General features: G+C 46.0%; 1 long non-coding RNA gene across 2 annotated transcripts in view; it reads right to left on the bottom strand.

The window, feature by feature from the left end:
* Positions 1–15,391, bottom strand: part of LOC111841581 (uncharacterized) — a 41,160-nt gene extending 25,769 nt beyond the window's left edge. Inside the window, exons 1-2 of one of the 2 annotated variants that reach the window (XR_011990509.1) lie at positions 15,255–15,391; positions 13,362–13,732 (exon numbers count right to left, since the gene is read on the bottom strand). This is a non-coding gene — a long non-coding RNA (uncharacterized lncRNA). The remainder of the gene's footprint in view (positions 1–13,361; positions 13,733–15,254) is intronic. The other variant, XR_011990515.1, reaches the window with a different exon arrangement.
* Between the last annotated feature and the right edge of the window lie 2,618 nt (positions 15,392–18,009).

Raw genomic sequence — 18,009 nt, 5'->3', positions numbered from 1 at the left:
ACACTGAAAATAAGTCAACTTGATTTAATATTGACAGCTTTTACCAGCATTTTTACAATACAAGCACACGCATCTTGTTACGGATCCCCTGAATTTCCAGAAAAACCTTAGACCTGCTCTGGCAGGATGCAGTTCCTATTAACCCTTCACAGTGGTGCAGCAAGTCAGGGACAAGAATACATCATTTGTGACACTGAAGGAACCAAATAGTTTTATCGTGGTAATAATTAGCTTCAAGGGTACTTCATCCATTCATCGTTTTATGACTGATATGCTCCAACATCATTGACTTCTTCATAGAACTCCTGTTCCATCAATGCCTAGTCCTGAAGGGTAAAGCAAGGCAGTCTCACTAGTCGAGTTGACAAATATTTGTTTTCCCAAGGAGAGATTAAATTTTATGGACTGAATGAGGCCCAGAAAAGCGATTAAAACCGATCCAGCACCAAAGAATATGAAATACGGTCGTTTCTGGGTCTAGAAACTGGCACGGCCCATTCATAACAAATGTACACCTTCGCAGAGAATCCCCGAGTCGACTGTTTTTGGAAAGAGGCATGTTAGAAGTGGACAGAAGAAGTAGAGGGAGGTTTCTGCGTAGTGAAGAAGGCCCTCACCAGAGCAGACACTCCATTACCTACACTTCAAGGACACATATGTTCTCCAGATAGATGCTTGATGATGAGGGGATGGATGCCCTGAGGGAGGAAAAAGCTTCTCGCATTCTTCTTCTTGTAGCAAGACAGCGTGAAAATAACACAAGACATGGAGGGAGCATTTGACAGGGTTATGGGCAGTGAAGATGTAAGACTCTCAGGCTGACCACTGAACATAACCTCAAAGATAGCAAGTAGAAGCTGCCACAGTGTGCTGTCCTGTTATGTGAATTTCATTTCATTGTAGAATGCGTCCCTGGGGCTGATAACGAAACAGCAGATACGTTCTCTTAAACTGTGAAGCCATCATTTAAATCAGAAGCCATGGTGCCCGATGAGTTTTTTAACTGTGTGGTTCCAGTGACCCCAGCAGCGCTCATAATTGTTCAGGTTAATGTGCCAGGCACAGAAGACGATTTCCTCCTTTTCCAGAGATCAGAGTTTTGGGTCACAATGAAGAGCGACTGACAACTGGGGCCTGTCATTTATTACACCAACAAAGAGGAGTCAGAAAGAGCTGAGGTGGATGAAAGGATCCTTTACGATGTAGACAAGCTCATCTTTGAGGGAATAAAGAAGAGAGATACTTTATTCATTCCCGGTGGGAATTGGGGCAGCTTTCGCATGTCTTGCTCTCCATGAGGCACACGCATGCATATGTACAGGAGAGTGCAAAATTTGGGTCAGCCAGCATCCAGCACCCTTACAGTAGTTGGGGTCAAGGGTCAACCAAGGGTGCCAACTTAGAAAGTTGGCACTTCTGAGGAGGTGCCAACTTAGAAAAGCCATGCCCCTCTGGGGCAGAATCACTGCCAGTCCCCACCCCTATGAGGGGCATGGGTGCATGGAGGGCACTGATGGTGGTGTTTGTGTAGGGTACCACATTGGTCAACAGGGTCTGGACTCAATTCACTCTGCTGGCCATAGGATTGTCACCTTCTGATCACGGGCACGGAGTCCCAACCTGCAGAGCCGCACACAATGTAGGAAAAGGTGACATAGGAACAACAGCGCCATCGCAGGCCATTAAGGGCATGGAAAAACCTTGTGCTGGTTGTACACACACCTTCACAGCAGTGTAGAGAGGAGGAGTGTGTGGAAATTGGTGGGCAGGAGTCCGGCAGTGAGCAGAGCCTCAGGCAGCAGAGTGTCGTTCAGGCTTAGGCTTAAGTAATGCCGTCACTGCAGATACTGAGCACAGCGTGTTAAGTTTATACTCCCCATCCTCCAAAGTCGGGCACTTCTTGGCCACGTAACTGGCATGTAACTGTGAGTGTTCATTAGCGGCTCCCGTAAAACTGCTCGCATTCACCGGTTTACTGGCTCACCTAAGCCCTAACCCCTGGGGACACATCACATCAGCAAATGGAGGCTTTTTCATGCACGGGCAACAAACGCAGGGGCTTCCTAACCTCCTAAGACAGGGGTGGGCAATCTTATCCGTAAAGGGCCGGTGTGTATGCAGGTCTTCACTGCAATTCCCTAATTAGATTACTAATTTGAAGACTGATTGGATGAAGAGTTCTTACTTCTGGATTTTAACAGCTGACCTAAAGGTTATCCCTAAAACCTGTATACACACTGGCCCTTTGCGGATAAGATTGCCCACCCCTGTCCTAACAGCTCAGACGTAACTCAAGAGAACATGAACAATCGCTCAGGGGACCAGAGGATGGCGCTGTCATGTAGAACCAAGTTACAAGGTACTCAGGGTAATGTATGTTGCTAATGTTCCCTGTCTGTTCTGTATTGTTACTACTTTTAGGAAGAGAGTATTCTTATCCTGAGGGCTATGTACAGACTTCTTGGTGTTTAACTTGTGTGATATTGACTTGAACTTAGAAGGCAGAAGCATGCAATGGCAGGTTCTGTGTGTGTGTGTGTGTGTGTGTTTGGGTGTACTTGAGCTTTTGGTATACGATGACTTGTTAGAGTCATATATCACAGAAGGGGAGCTTGTTAGTTGTTGCCCATCTCGTTCAATGTTAGAACACTTAGTCCCAACAAGAACTGTGGGAGCAGGATTACGGGCCTGACTTGACAGCAGATACAGCTGGTAAGGATGTGGAAAAGTCAGCAGCAGCTAGGCGGATAATCGTGTTCCTTAAGCAAACTTTGTGTACCCTGGATCTTTGTGTTTATTTTTAAACAATTTATTTAGCAAACATTTTTATCCAAAGGGAGGTTAGAATTGGAGCAATTGGGGGTTAAAGACCTTGCTCAGAGGCCGGATGGTGTAATCCTTCTGCTGACCCCTAGATTTGCTGACCTGAGAAGTGTCCTAACCTGCTGATCCACATAAGTGAAAATGGAATTGCCATTGGGCTTACCCACTGTACATCTCTGAACACACAGAGCATAAGGGAACATGCATGTACTGAGGGTTAGGTCATCACCAGGCCATCGAGGGTGCTTTGAGGTAGAAACACATTATGGCTTATTGCTTAATTGCTCTATTTCAGTTTTTCTTGGTTATTGTTACTCTTCCTCGTACTTTCACCAGCGGCGACTGCATATTATTTTCAAGGGCAGTATTGGGGGGGGGGGGGTGCTGTCATATATTTCTTGCCACTTAAGCACACAAAATAAAAACGCTCACTGCAAATATTCATGCAAATCTTGAATCTACTGAAATCCATTTGAGAAACATCTGTGTTTATGGTATTATATCTCACACCAGCATCTAGACGCACCTTTATCTGTTCCACGCTGGCTAAATTGGGCATTTCACCATAACGTAATGGTCAACAGGGAAGCACCGTTTCAGACATTAGTACAGCAGGACTGCCCTCAGTTGTGATGTTATTCGTTCAGAAATTAAATTGTGTCCTGATACACACTGAGTCGGGTGCTGAACAAAATCACGTGATACTGAACCTGGAGGATTTGTTTTGCTCCAGGAGGGGAGTAGACTTTAACAAAATGGCGAAGAATGACAGCAAAATACTTGGCAGAAACACAGAGGAAAATAAAATGGGTGAAAGGGCAATATCTGAAAGGGCATCAAGGTTTAGTATGTGTTCTGGGACGAAGGGAAAAATGGAAGTCAGTTTTATAGTTGCTGTAATAAGGTGCAGGAGTGAATGGATAAGTTCATCACCCGCCCTTGCCCTGTCTTGGGGCATCCTCGGCCTATTATACTTCTTAAATGGGTTTGCCACAGGGGTGACTCTAGGATTTTTAATGTGTGGGGCATAAGATAGGTCGTAATTTACATTTTTAAGGGAGGACAACCGTGTCATTAGCCAATTATATGTTTTGATTCAGTGAGTGACAGGGGAGGTGGCACTTTAGTAGCCAATCGGCCTTCAGCTGGTGCCAATGATCCTGTGGCCCCGCCCCTGAACACAACCCTGGTTTACAAGCTAAACTGCTGCTTCTCACTGAGCCTGCTTAGCCTGATGGAAAATGTGTTGCTCATCATGGATTGTTTCCTGCAGATTAAAGTGCACTGTTACATTTCATGCTGGCAGTTCCTAATTTTCCAGTATCTTCCACTGCATCAAGCCCTGTAGAAACGCCTTTCGTGAAAATATTTTTAAGTGTATTTTTCCTGTTCAGTATTGTACTCTTTAAAAAAACAAAGTACTGAAAAGTACTTGCTTGTAGGAATGTGCTGTATTAAATATATCATATTAAATATTATACATCAGTATTTGATTTAATTTTGATTTGTTGAGATTAGTCGAAGCTGCAGTGGAGAGAAAAGCTATATGAAATAAATGGAATTGAAGTGGATTTAATAGAAACACATAATTATGACAAAATAAACTTTTCATTGCCGTTTCGTTCAACAGTCTTTCTTGTGGTTTTTTAATCTTGTATATGTCATTTACAGTAATGAGAATCCTAGATAGGTCTTTTAAGCTATAATTTTAATACTAATGGATTAATATTTAATAAGTAAAATTGAATGAAGTGCAATAAAATATTTTATTATATTTTTAACGTTTGATTTTTATTTCACGAGGCATAAAATTATGATGAATAAGAGGATTCAAAGCTGTGTCAGACTATCCTTTCAGCCGAAATATTTCTTGTTGTACGTTCTTCCTGTCTTAATGATATTTTCTGCACTGCACAGAATTGCTTTGCCATCCTCAGAACATTTTGTGCCTGTTTTCTATATTTTATTAAATTTCCTGATATATTTAAATGTAAGACTAATTGAAGACTGCACAAACCACAGAAAATAACCAAAATTACAGCACATCTGAAGAAGAAGCTTATTTCTGACTCTGACATGATGACACTCTGGTGTCTTCGCCCTTTGCCTCAATGATTGAGTGTTCGAGTCCCAAGTTGTGGGTGTGTTCAGCACTCATGCAGTTTTCACACAGTTCCTCTGGGCTCCTTCATCAATCCATTCCCTGAGAAAGCTGATTTCAGTGATATGTCTGCTGATGGTTGTTTGTTTGAGTTCCCAGCTGTGTGTGCGCTCAGCACTCATACAGGTTTCGCACCGTTCCTCTGGGCTCCTTCATCAATCCATCCCCTGAGGAAGCTGGTCTCAGTGATATGTCTGCTGATGGTTGTTTGTTCGAGTCCCCAGCTGTGTGTGCGCTCAGCACTCATACAGGTTTCGCACCGTTCCTCTGGGCTCCTTCATCAATCCATCCCCCGAGGAAGCTGATCTCAGTGATATGTTTGCTGATGGTTGTTTGTTTGAGTCTCCAGCTGTGTGTGTGCTCAGCGTTCATACAGGTTTAGCCCAGGTCCCCCGCATTCCTTCATCAATCCATCCCTCGAGGAAGCTGATCTCAGTGATATGTCTGCTGTGTTTTATGCCTTTAATCCAACTGAAATTGACTTTATGACCTTGAGTGAGCATCAGCCCTGGTTCTAATTTTTATATTAAGAACTGTTCCACCCTTACACAGCATCATAGTTTTTTTTTTGTTTTGCGGGGGGGGGGGGGGGGGGGGGAGTACAGTGTCCAGTTGCACATAATTTTTCCCTTTCTGTTTGTGTTATTTATCTTAACTGGCTTCTATCTAGAAATCCTGTGTGAAAGAATGTAGAGTTTTGTACAAAAGTCTTAGGCTGCCAAAGAAAATTATGTGTAAGTCACCCCAGTATTTGCTGCAACGTCCATGTATTTGATAAGTCGAGCACTACTGCACCATTTTTGGCTAATCGATATTGCAAGTTATTTAACTAATTAGGTTAATTAATTATGTGAGCTGGTAGTGAAATTTAACAAATGCATGAAATGGCTGGGTTGCCCCTGAGGAGAAGTTTGGGAACTGAAGCGGTGTTCATCAAATTATCCAGCAAGATATCAGTAACTTTCTGGAGAACAGAAGAAATCGTGGTTATTTTTCATTGTGTTCTTGTCCATTAGCATATATTAAAATTTTAAGTTATGCCCTTTCCTGGTAAAATTACACTTAGTACCCGGATAAATAGCTTTAAAATTTTCTTTGGGTGGCTATGACTTTTGCACAGTACAGTATGTATGCATAAACGTTCCAGGCTTATTTCAGAACTGTTCCTGTAACATGCTACCATTAATTGGATCATAACTAGAGCCTCTCCCCAGGTTACGATGGGGTTACGTCCTGATAAACCTATCGAAAGGCGAAAATATCAGAAGACAAAAATGCATTTTATGGTAGTACAGCTAACCTAACCAACATCACAGCCTGGCCTAGCCTACCCTAATCATGCTTGGAACACATACATTAACCTACAGTTAGGCAAAATCATTAACACAAAACCTACTTTATAATAAAGTTTTGAATATCTCATGTAATTTATTGTGTAATATATTGAAAGTGAAAAACATTTGCCTGCCGTAAAGCCGAAATATCGTAACGCGTATCATCGTAACCTGGGGAGCATCTATTTAAGATGGCTGTTAACGTCAGCATAGCAACATCGGTAGAATGAGCCTAAAATTACACTTATGATATAGCAGTGGTTGTGGTATCTCCAAGGGTAGCACCTTTGCCTTATACCTCCAAGGCTAGATTGCTCCTGCTCTGGGAGTGTGACGTTAGTGTCATTGTTATCTCCTGCTGTTAAAGGACACATATTTAGGCTAATTTGCATCGCTAAATTACCCATATGATTTGATTGTGTGCTTGTGCACTGACATGGACTGGCATCCTGTCTGGGACGTCCTCCACCACTGTGATAGCTGGGACAGGCTACCTCCATCCCACTCCCCGACCCGGAGCAGAATAGACGCCTGGAAGATGGATGGGCGTATGTGAGCTTTTCAGCATATACAAGGATCAGAGGAAACTTTAATTTATTACCTGTAATTTATGTAACAGATTAAATTCTTTGGTGCGCTATAAATTACATGGGGCAATTAGTCATCCCCTCCCCCCCCCCAATCTTAAAAATGGACAGAATCTTTTTAGGTAAAGGTAGACAGTGTGAATGTGTGTGGCAGGAGAGGGGCACTTGCACGCATGTGACAGTTGAGGACAGATGGATTGTGCCTGGAGGTCCGTTTAAGCAGTAAGTCAGCAGTCACTTTCGCGTTTTACTGAGCTGTTCTTTTTTTGTCATAATTTTGGGCAGTTTTGTTTACTTACATTTCTCGCTCTGGCTAAGGAGGGGGGTGTTGGCGGGGGTCAGCTGCTAGAGTCTATGAGACTGTGGCATGCAAAGCACTCATGCAATGGGAGGAACCAGGCATAATTCTAGGATTCTTTAAGGTCGGGGGCATAAGAGGGGCTGTGATTCATACCAATGGGCCAGTCATTAGCTGTGTTTTGAATCAGTGAGAGACTTGATAGGGGACACTTCGAGAGCCAATCAGCTTTCAGCTTGACCCAGTGCCCCTGTGGCCCCACCCCTGAATACGCCATTGAGAAGAATACTTCCCCTCATAAAGTAATGTACTTGGCTTGTGGGGTGTGTTTGCAATCAAGCTCTCCTTCCAGAGGCCAGGGGATCTCCATTTGACCATATACAGCCTTATAGACTGTGCACTTAAACATCTGTCACCCAAAAAGGCGTTTTAAGTAGGCCCTGCTTTGGCTGTCAGCAGACGCAGCCCTTATCTCTCCCTTTGTTTTTTAATTCTCCCGTCTGTACATCACAGAGCCACTTCTCCCCGCAGGACACTTCCTGTTCCTCTGGTTGTGAACACCAATCAAGGAGCCCTTTGCGAGAGCTAGCCAGCCAATGAGGGGCCACTATAACTGTAGCCGTGCACACATATCGACACGCCACTGCATCAACGGGTCCTCTCCTTAAAGCCCTATGTGAACATACTGCACAGACAGGAAAACACATGTAACTAACCGGAGAGACAAATCAAATAAATTTTTCTAAAGACTAACCAAAGCTGGTACAGGGTCTATCAGTCACACTCAATTATGTTCTCACTGCTGTGCCTGGAAGGACCTCCCTGTGCATGTTTATGTTTTTATATATGCTGGTGCCTGTTCTTGTCTGCTACTGATCGACGGATCAGCACATGATTCAGTGGCTTAGGACCCGGTGCCTATCATCAGAAGGTTGCCACCATTGGGCCCCGTGAGCAAGACCCTTATTGTTCCAGGAACTGCCCCCGCCCTGCTTTTTTTTAGGTAAAAGCAACTGCTGTAAAAATAAAATGTTTGAGTGGAGATGCCGCCGTCCCACGTGTGCGCATAGAAGGATGACTGAGCCTTTCTTGGGTACGCAGCAGGTCGGCGTTCGGAGCCTGGTTCGAGCGTGAGGATGTTGTCGGGTGGCAGCAGTTATGGGGTGGGTGACTCTTGCACATCTGGCTTCCATCTGCTCCCCCTTCGCATTGTTTGAAAAGGGTGGGGGGTGTGTGTGTGTGTGTGTGTGTGTGTGTGGGGGGGGGGGGGGGGGGTTACGGGAGAAGCGGCTCGTGTCAGGACAAGCAGCTCAGCTCCCAGGGGGTGAATCTCTGCGCTTCCTCAAAGATCCCCCCATTTGTTTACCCTGCCGAAGAGCCCCAGGCCTGTTTATATTAACATGGATGGTTTCATCTCATGATCACATGACTGCGGGGGCATACGTGCCCTTCGATTCTGCCTTTTCATTCGGCCTTTCATTTATCAATAGTCAAAACGAAAAACCGCATATAATATATTTATATATATATATATATATATATATACATAAATATTATAATATATGTATATCGAAAGTATTGTTAACCTGTTTCAGTTTTGAAAAGCACTGTATAAACAATCATTACTGTATTATTATTATTATTATTGTGTTTTTATTATTATTATTATTATTATTATTAATGTCAGATATTCAGCATATAGGCAATACATACAAGAAGCGTTCCAATTTTACTTCTTTATTTATCAGAAAAAAACTCTTGCTTACACCTTATCTCTTTAGCAAAATATATAGGTTTCCACCCTGATAACCAAATCAGTGTTTAAGTCACCTGTAAGAAACTGACATAAGAATGGTAGAGCTCAACTGGGCTGATGATACAGTGGAAAAAAAACAACATTTTATTTACAAGTCACCCAATGCATCGTGGGAAAACCGATTGCTCTGCCGTTCTTGATCCCATCGGTCCTGTAGTCATCAATGCATAGCTACAGCTGGTTGAAGGGGACCAAATCCATTGAAGAGGTGATTTGGTTCCATTTTACCAGCTTTAGCAAAACATTGGGCGGCATCGGAATCGCACCCTCGGTGCCGTGAGGACAAAAAATCACGTCAGTCACAGAGCACACGACAGCCTTCGGAAGGCTCACATTGATATTCACCCGACGGAAGCCCAGACAGCAATGACTGTTGTTTCATCTCCACGTAACAAAAAAAGCGTGTTCTAACGTGATGTGCCGTGCATAATACACACTGTAAAGGGCAAAATAACAATTGACTGCCTCCCGCTGAACCTGTCTCCTCTCCCTCATTGTCTCCCTGGCCTGGTGAGAAGGGTAGCCATAGCATTATCAATTTTTTTCTACACTTCCTTTGTCAGCACCCTCACAAGAATACATAAAATGTTCCAGTAGAAATGGATAACAATAATCATCCGTGCACACTGGAGTCAAATGTCTGGGAGTCGTGTAGCAATTACCAGTAGGTGATGTATGGAGTCTGATAGGGGTTCTGCTTCCGCTGGGTCGCCGGGACGCAGGGTGGCCGAGGAGGGCTTGCCTGCCACTTATTTGCGATTCTAATGTGACGAAACACAGCATCACGGGGCCCTCTGTAGCGATCTGCAGCGGACAACGTGCGGCAATAATACAGCTATGTTCAAGTGGGGGCTGCCTTGCAGAGCCTGATCTGCTTTATAAATACTCCACATTTGCTGTATGAGTGTCACTGTTAAGCAATAAAGATCCCCTAGCAGCTCTAAGTTAGGTACGAGTGCGAGCTTGGTTACTTTGGGAGGCGCAGCCGAACAGGTGACCGGCTAATAGCGCTCTGATTATGTGCTGGTATTACGCCCTGCATGGAGAAGGGCAGGATTTAGGGGGGCGTGGGAGGGGGCGCACAGCAGGTGCATTCCTTTTGGAGCAAACTGACGAAAAGGGGGATATGAGAGTAGAGAATCGGACCCCCCTACTCGCTTGCCCCCGCCAGCCCCAGAGCTATTTTTACCCTCCATCTGTACTCGGTCCACTTCTAAACCTACAGCTGCCCCATGATTGGACGGTCCTCATCTTTGGTGCAGTGGCTATATCAGGGCAAGATATGAGCGTTGGGAAGGGGGGGGGCATCATGTGATCACATCAGGATCTTGTTTTGAGACGGCAGAAAGTGGACCCTGCACAGGACAGCTGAGGCTGCTGACATTTTGGAGCGGTGTGGACCCCCCCCCCCCGCCCCCCCCCCCCATGGCTAGCGGGTGACCTCTGTGACCTGGCCAAGGTGTTTATCCCATCAGTCTCGCTGCTGCTATGCTACACGGCCAGCCTGTCCACACCATTAGCCTTCGCTTAATAGTCTCGCGGTTCCCCTTAATAAAAGCTGTGTCATATTAAAAGCCACGGCGCCACCGTGCCGTTCTGCTGTATCGGCAGAAACCTGCGTGTGTTTGTTCGGGGGATCCCTGCGACCTGAGACAAGCAGAATCAAAGCTGTCAGACCTGAGTGCCCCCCCCCCCCCAATAAAATTACCATCCTACCATTCACCCAAACACTTTTCTATAAATGTGCTGTGGCACTAAGATCAAAATAGGAAGAACATTCATGTGAGCAGCATTCAAAGACACATCATGATGGCGTTAATTAGCACCAAAAAACTAAAATGACGTTTACGAAAGTAAAATAAAAATATGACATTTGGATATTTGGATGTTTTTTTTTTTCTTTATACAAAGTCCCTGATTTGTTTTCCGTAAGTTTAACGTAAACTGCATTTTCTGTAAAGCATGTAAAATGAATGACAGGGTAAACAGGGCAATAACGTGACGTGCATTCCTGGGAGTGAAATGCTAGCACGTATGGCGGAGAGGTAAACGATACGTGGGCAAAGAGGCGGCCAGCTCATACGTTCCGGTCAGCAGTCTCAGCGTTTCTGCGCATTGCCTGCTGTACGCAGGGTGTGAGCGCATGCGTTGCTGCAATGCTGCTGACTCGAGCTACGGTGTTACAATTAATGCAATACGGTGCAGAATGCTGTACCGATAGGTGTAAAATTGGTATGATTACAGAAGCTCATTAACAGCAAGAATAATGAGCAATATTATTATTATTATTATTATTATTAACTGTTTTATGGGCTGATTTCGCATATTAAGAACATTTTGACTTGCATAGTCCAAGGTGGAAGTTCAATTAAAGAACAACAACAAAAACGAGTGCTATCAATAGTAATAATAATAATTATTGTAATTTTCATCATTATTTTATGTGCGAATTTGATTTATTAGGTCATTTTGGCTTCATTCACGTTTTGACTCGCATAGGACTGGGTGGAGTATAGCCTCATCAGGTTTTACTTCCAATACTTTTAACGCGGCATATGCTGGTGTATATCAGGCAGACGACACCACAGCTCGACGGCGAAATGCAGCAAGGCCAACACGACACTCGGCATCATCAAAGCCAGGGGCCCGTCGTGGGAGTGGATCAGATAACGAGCTGGGAAACCATGGCGTCACCCTGGCTGTGACACACGGACGCAGGGCGCCTCCCGCAAGGTCACACCACGTCCGTTTTGGGGGTATTTTGCCTTTACGTTCTCGCTAAGCTAATTGCTGCATTCTGTGCAAAATGTAAACTGATGGTGGAAAATGAAGAGACAAGCGACTGGAATTGAGAACAAGGGCGGGGGAGGAAAAAGAGAGAGAACGAAAGCAGGACATAAAGGAGAGGTGAAGGAGAGCGGGACTGATGTCCATTCATCACCGGCCTGTCTTTTATGTTTTGAAGTCGCCAGCTGACGACTAGGCCGCATCCAGAAAGCTCCGCATTGTCAGGTTTCCATGCCCTAATCTGACCGCCTTCCAGTCCAGAAAAGCATTTGGCAAGCATAGCAAATATGAACAATGGGGGGGGGGATTCGGGGGAGGAGTGGGGGTGGAAGGGGGGTTTGAGAGAAAGAAACAGAGGACGGGAGAGAGGGAGGGTGAGGGGAAGTGGATTTTAACTGACAAGCCATATGATCTAGACCGGTGGAGATGCCAGATCTTTAAATAGCAGCAGCAAATGCCCACCCTCAAACCCGTGTCTCAGCAACAAGCAGAAATTCAATCCAGCCCTACGTGTCAAAATGACACCCCTCTGGGTCTATTCTCAAGACCTCCCCCAGGCTTCCTGGGTCGGCTCTTTGTTTTTTACTCAAAGTGGTTGATCCCTTGAAAAGGATTATAGCATTAATCGGCAAAAAACACCTTTGGCATGATTATATTTCTGCAAAATTAACCGCTAATTTGCAGCTGGCTCGGATTCAGGTGTAGACGGTAATGCAGCAGAATCCATCAATGGTGAATGGTGCCTGTCCAGAGCTGTACTCCAGTGTAATTGATAAAGTCATGCCTTGACAAAGTAGTACTGCAACTGCACCACTGTTGTCAGTGTCGTCATGGTCTTATCGGTAACGGTCTGGGTTGTTGCTGGGATTTGGGGGCCTCGCAAACTTTTTCCACACCCCAGATATGAGTGGGCCCATTTACTGTCGCATGTCCCATAACACTTCACAGTCAGCCTGAGCCGTCCCAAACGGCTCCCGGAGGGACCCCATGCCATCCAGCCCTAAGCTACACCGACCACGCAGTTAAATTAGTCGCAAGAAACTCCGAGCCGTTTCAAACACCGTCTCCGGTCCACGAGCAAACGGCCTCTTAAAACACACAATCCACACAGAACTGGAAAGTCAACAGAATGACAGCGACAACGACGTGTTAATCAGTCAACGGTATCCTGACCTCTACTTCGTGATGCTTGATGCCTGACCAGAAATACATACTTCTTTACATTCCATAGCTATCATATGTCCATATGGGTACATAAAGAAGTATGTGCTCCAGGAAGACAAGGTGTACAGCTCACGCACACGTTGCTGTGGTCCGGTGAGCGGCATTAGGAGAGCGATAAAAATGAATGAGGAGCTTTGCTGCAGAGTTAGCTGCAAGGCCAGCATTGCTGCCTTTTCTCTCTCACTATTAAAAGCGAAGCAGGTGGCTCGATGCATACTACAGCACCTTTGCGAGTCGAACGATAAAAGCAGCGCCTTTTAGCTCCCAAGCCACTCTCCTGACCAAAGCAACTAGCCCGGCTAGAATATTTTAAACGTGACACAGTCCATACCATGCTGCCGCCGCTGATGCTGCCGGAGATCCCGGCCCGGACTTCAAGGAGCAGAGAACTGAATGGGTGCGGGGCAGGAGAACAAGCTGGGATATAAAGCAGGATGATTCGCTTGTCCTTGTACTCTTCAGTAAAGGTTACTGGCTAGTAAAAATAGGGCAAAATCTCTTCCCTTTCCGCCATTGTCTCCTTGACCTCGCTCTCACTTTAGGGTTCCCCCTTGCCTCCAAACTTGATTCTGTCGCCTGTGCCACACAGACGGCCGTATGCCGCTCTCGGGACGCGCTCACCTCCTTCCTCCTCGGTCTCTCTCCTCCTCCTCTCTGCGCCTGTCTCTCGGCACACCGTTCAAGGGTTTTGCAGCCTCCTCCCTGCAGCGTGTCACAGTGGGTGCTGATGTTTGAAAAAGCGAGCGATCCAAGTGGAACAGGAAGCCATTGTGAGCTGATTTAGGCTTTAGGCTAACATGCAGGCCAGAGGGTCACATGCGCCGGCTAATGTTTTGTTCAGCACTTCTGGAATTTAGCTCCGAATTGTTTCCTGCTTTTTTAGCCTTTTTACACCTTTTCCCTCCGCAGCGTGCCTTATCCAACGGGCATCTTTCGGGTGCGGTCGATCAGTGCCCATTTGACAAGTCTAATGAGTATTTAGCTCCACTCATCACATTCAACAAGTCAACTCTGGGACCCTAGTGTAGTACGATGCCCAGAGAGGCCCTGGATCAGCCCGGGTGGGAAGATAACGGTGGGCATGATACTCAACATCAGAAAATCAGCGATAAGATAAAATCTGCTCATACTATATGAGCACTAAAGGTGAGAGAGTGAGATTACAGAGGTGCCCATGGTGACGAAGGGTTTCAAAATGGAAAAAACACAGGGACCTGTCTTGGTTTAGTTGGGAGTACGATATCCTGTTGAGGGAATTATACAATAGGTCGCTGGGAGCAGGGAGGTGGGGGGGGGGGGGGGAAGGAGCAGTGAGGGGGAGAATTCCTGCAGTTCCTACTGAAAAAGCCACGGTGCAGCTGATCTCTACAGCGGTAACCTGGAGCGGCAGCGCGCTGAGACGGCATTGCAGCACCCGTGCTTCCAGCAATCTGCAATCGTGCTTCTTGCGATCTCTATGGTCAGTAGCTTGCCTCTTGTTTTCCCTCCCTTTTTTTCTAAAGCGGTTTCCATTTTTTGGTAATCTCTGGCATCTCAAGCATCACCATCATCACCACCCACCTCCGGACTGAAATTCTGTCTCAAGAAGCTGCGTCCGGTCGATCCCCGAAACTTCCGGCCAACGGGGAGGGGAGGGGAGGGGAGGCAGGGGGGGGGGCGCAGGCAGGCAAACATTCTGAACGCACGTGAGGTATGAGGAAGATCAGGCACGACGAGGCGAGCGTCCACATCGGAAAACTGGGTATCGCACCACAGCAGGACGTGGAATGGGTCCAAGCCTGGCCACGCTGCGTGTGGAAGTTAACCGGCCCGTCACCGTGGTGCCGGCAGGGGGTAGCGGAGGGGGCTGGGGGGAGGCAGTGTGGTGTGGCGTGCAGTGCTGCAGCAACAACATGCTCAGTCAGCCAGGGTTATGCAGCAGAAAGACAACGAGAGAGCGAGACAGAGAGCGAGAGAGAGAGAGGCACAGCGAATCCCCGGCGGACCGCCGGAACTTTCCCGTCCTGTTTCCACCTGCTCCCATTCCCCTTCCGTCCTCGCGGGGGGAAGCGCCACACACTCAAAAAAAAAAAAAAAAAAAACGGAAAGATTCCGCTGTTTAAGTTTGCATTGGATGCTGCAGTGCAAGGAGTGAGAGTTTCACTCTACATCACACAAGCGAGGCATGCAGTTACCGACCCGATCATGCCGCCCGTCCTTCGTACTGAGGGGGAGCGTGCATTACCTGTTCCCGCTACCATCCACGCGCGGCTCCCCTCGTCTCCTCCTTGCCGCTTCAGAGGGAGTAGCGGTGACCTACAGCGTGTTCCAGCTGCAGCAGCCATCGTGCCCGTGCTGCATGTTCGATTCGCTGAATCAGCTCTCCTCCAGATGACGGCGGGGGTGAGCGAGGAGCCGCTCGCGCGAGCGTGTGTGTGTGTGCCTGCGTGTGTGTGTGAGTGAGGGGGTGCGGGGTGGTGGGGGGGGGGGTAGGTGCTGGGGAGATGCAGACTTGCAGCTTCTTCACCTTTAGGGAGGGAAGTTCCAGAGGAAATAAAGGAGATGGGAAATGGTGCACTCCAGGAAGAAAAAAAAATAAAAAATAAAAATGCAGGCAATGCAGCAGCCGGCAGCCGGCCTGCGTCGGTGAAGCTGCACGGAAAGTCGCACAAACTGCTGGAACTGACGGAGAGGCAAAGGGTCGAGCAGTAAAAAATAATAAAGAAAAAAAATGTGCAGTGCATTTTTCACTTTGCGAGCAAAATGACCCGATGACCTGTTAAAGGAGACGAACGACCCTGACCTGCGTGATCACTGACACACAGCTAATTCAAAACCCTTTTGCAGGCTGGGGGAGCCAGAGACGGAAAAAGAAGTTTGTTTGTTTTCTTCTCTTCATTTTTTTATTATTTTTTTTCCCATTTAATTTCTTTTTGTTTTATTTTCAGTTGAATAGTGGGGTGTAGAAAGCTGAGTTTCAAATCTACTCAATTAGGTAAAAAAAAAAAAAAAAAAAATGTCAAAATCAAATTTGATTCTTTCTGATTTTCCTCCCAATCCATGTTGCACCTCATCCTCTTCTCCCTGTTACCTGCTTTTGCGCGAAAGCTCTGTTTAGGGAAGATGTGCATTCCGGCCGGGGAGAGCAGCTTTGCCAGCAATGGAGGAGGCAGCGTGGGATTCCCGTGATGGAGACGGATACCTCTGGCGGCTCCTTCGCTCTACGAGGGTCTCGTGTGTTTGGGGAGGTCACCGCCGGAGGAGGGGGGGGCTCCCCGCACGGGGCCCCGGCGAGCGAGAGAGCGGACGACCCGGCGAGCCTGAGCTGACATGACCTGCAATCCCGGCACGGGAAGAGAGACCCCTCCAGCTTTATAGCCAGCTAAGCATCTGAAACACGCGTTAGTCGCTCGCAGAGTCTCTCTCCTCCCTTTCCATATTCGGTAAGCCATAGGAAAAAATAGTCCCCTCAGCTGTCGTCTGTGGGCTCGGAGAGTGTTAAGAGAGCCTCCATCCATCTTTCTGCTTATTGATTGCTCATCCTGCAATGCACCCGGGTTGCCTCGCTGCCATTCAGCAGGCTATTTATAGGCCAACCAAATAAAGTGGTCTCATGTTTTCACTTATTTCTTTTTCCTTTTCCTCCCCCTTCCTCGTTCTCTTTGTCCCTTTTTGCCTTCTTTTGCGCGACTACGCTGTACGTGCACGGGGAAGATCCCATGGCCACTTAACACTATACTTAGAAAGGCTGCGTACTAAAAAGAGAAAGGAATAGAGAATCTTGTAGCGCCGGCATAAACCTGTAGGGGATCTGAGCAATAAATATCCCTGTACCACAATAGAACACCGTGTAACCTGATTTCTTGACTGGTGAAATGTGAAACGGCCCATGAATAATAATATATCAAGTTTCTAGCTCATCCTGACATAAGCCACTTCAGAAATTTATATTCCATTCTAAAGACCACTGTTGTCCTCTTAGAAGTATATTCACCGTCTTGTAAGACCGACCAATCCTTCAGCTATTTTTTAAATATTCCAAATAGGTTTTCGTGACCCAGGATTCATGGCCTAAGAGCGTAGAAGAGCTTCCCAGGGGGTTTTGCCTATTTTGTCTTGCATCCTGGTGTCTCTCCTTCTCTTTTCTGGTATCATTGATGTTCATGTGAAGCAGTATCTTTTTTTTTTTTTTTTTTGATTACAAAGTCAAATTTGTGGAGAAGTTGCTGTTTTCCTCACCAGGAACTGTCCCTCAGAACCTCTCCCGCTATCTTTTCTCTTAGTCTCCCTTTCTCTGAATCAATAGTCCCAGCTGTGGTTTCATTGAAGCTTTGCTCCTTCCAGTGAGAACATGTGTTCCCTGGTGTAGCGGTGTTTCTGGAGGAGATTCACTGGTTTCAAATACACACTGGGGTGTGTTTTATTCTCACGGCTTTTGGAGTTTTATGCTGTGGAGACCTGGGAACCAATGGATTCAAAATGGACTCTTAAAATTTCCGCAGTAAAGAGTAAAGCCCACCAAAATGTCCTGCTTTTTCTTGGTCTGGTTCAGTTAGAGATGAAGTGTGTAAAAATAGAATGAGCAAAAATGTGTAAAAAATCTCATTCAAAAGAAAAGAGGCTTATTGTCTGACTTTGTGTCTCTGTAGTCCTGCCAAATGATGCTAGCAGTCAAGGTTTATGATAAGTCATAAACACGCCCAGTCATTGTTACTGTCACAGTGGAAACTTTTTAGGTTTTAGTCTCACAAAGGAAATGCAAATGCTTTTCAAAAATCATTCATTAGGCTAATAATATTTTGAAAATATATAATAATATAGGTAAATTTATGGATAACGCGATGATTGGCATTGTAAATCATTGTCTTCGACAACCAATGCCTTGTATTAAGATATAACCAAGAAAAACTGTTGTATTCCCCCCCCCCCCCCTGCCACCATACATATTAGGGTATTTCATTCAATTATATTTCAAAAATCCACTTTTTGATGTATGGGCT

This window comes from Paramormyrops kingsleyae, chromosome 1, assembly GCF_048594095.1.
Source record: "Paramormyrops kingsleyae isolate MSU_618 chromosome 1, PKINGS_0.4, whole genome shotgun sequence".
NCBI classification, from domain to species: domain Eukaryota; kingdom Metazoa; phylum Chordata; class Actinopteri; order Osteoglossiformes; family Mormyridae; genus Paramormyrops; species Paramormyrops kingsleyae.
This window is presented reverse-complemented; position numbering and strand designations above follow the sequence as displayed.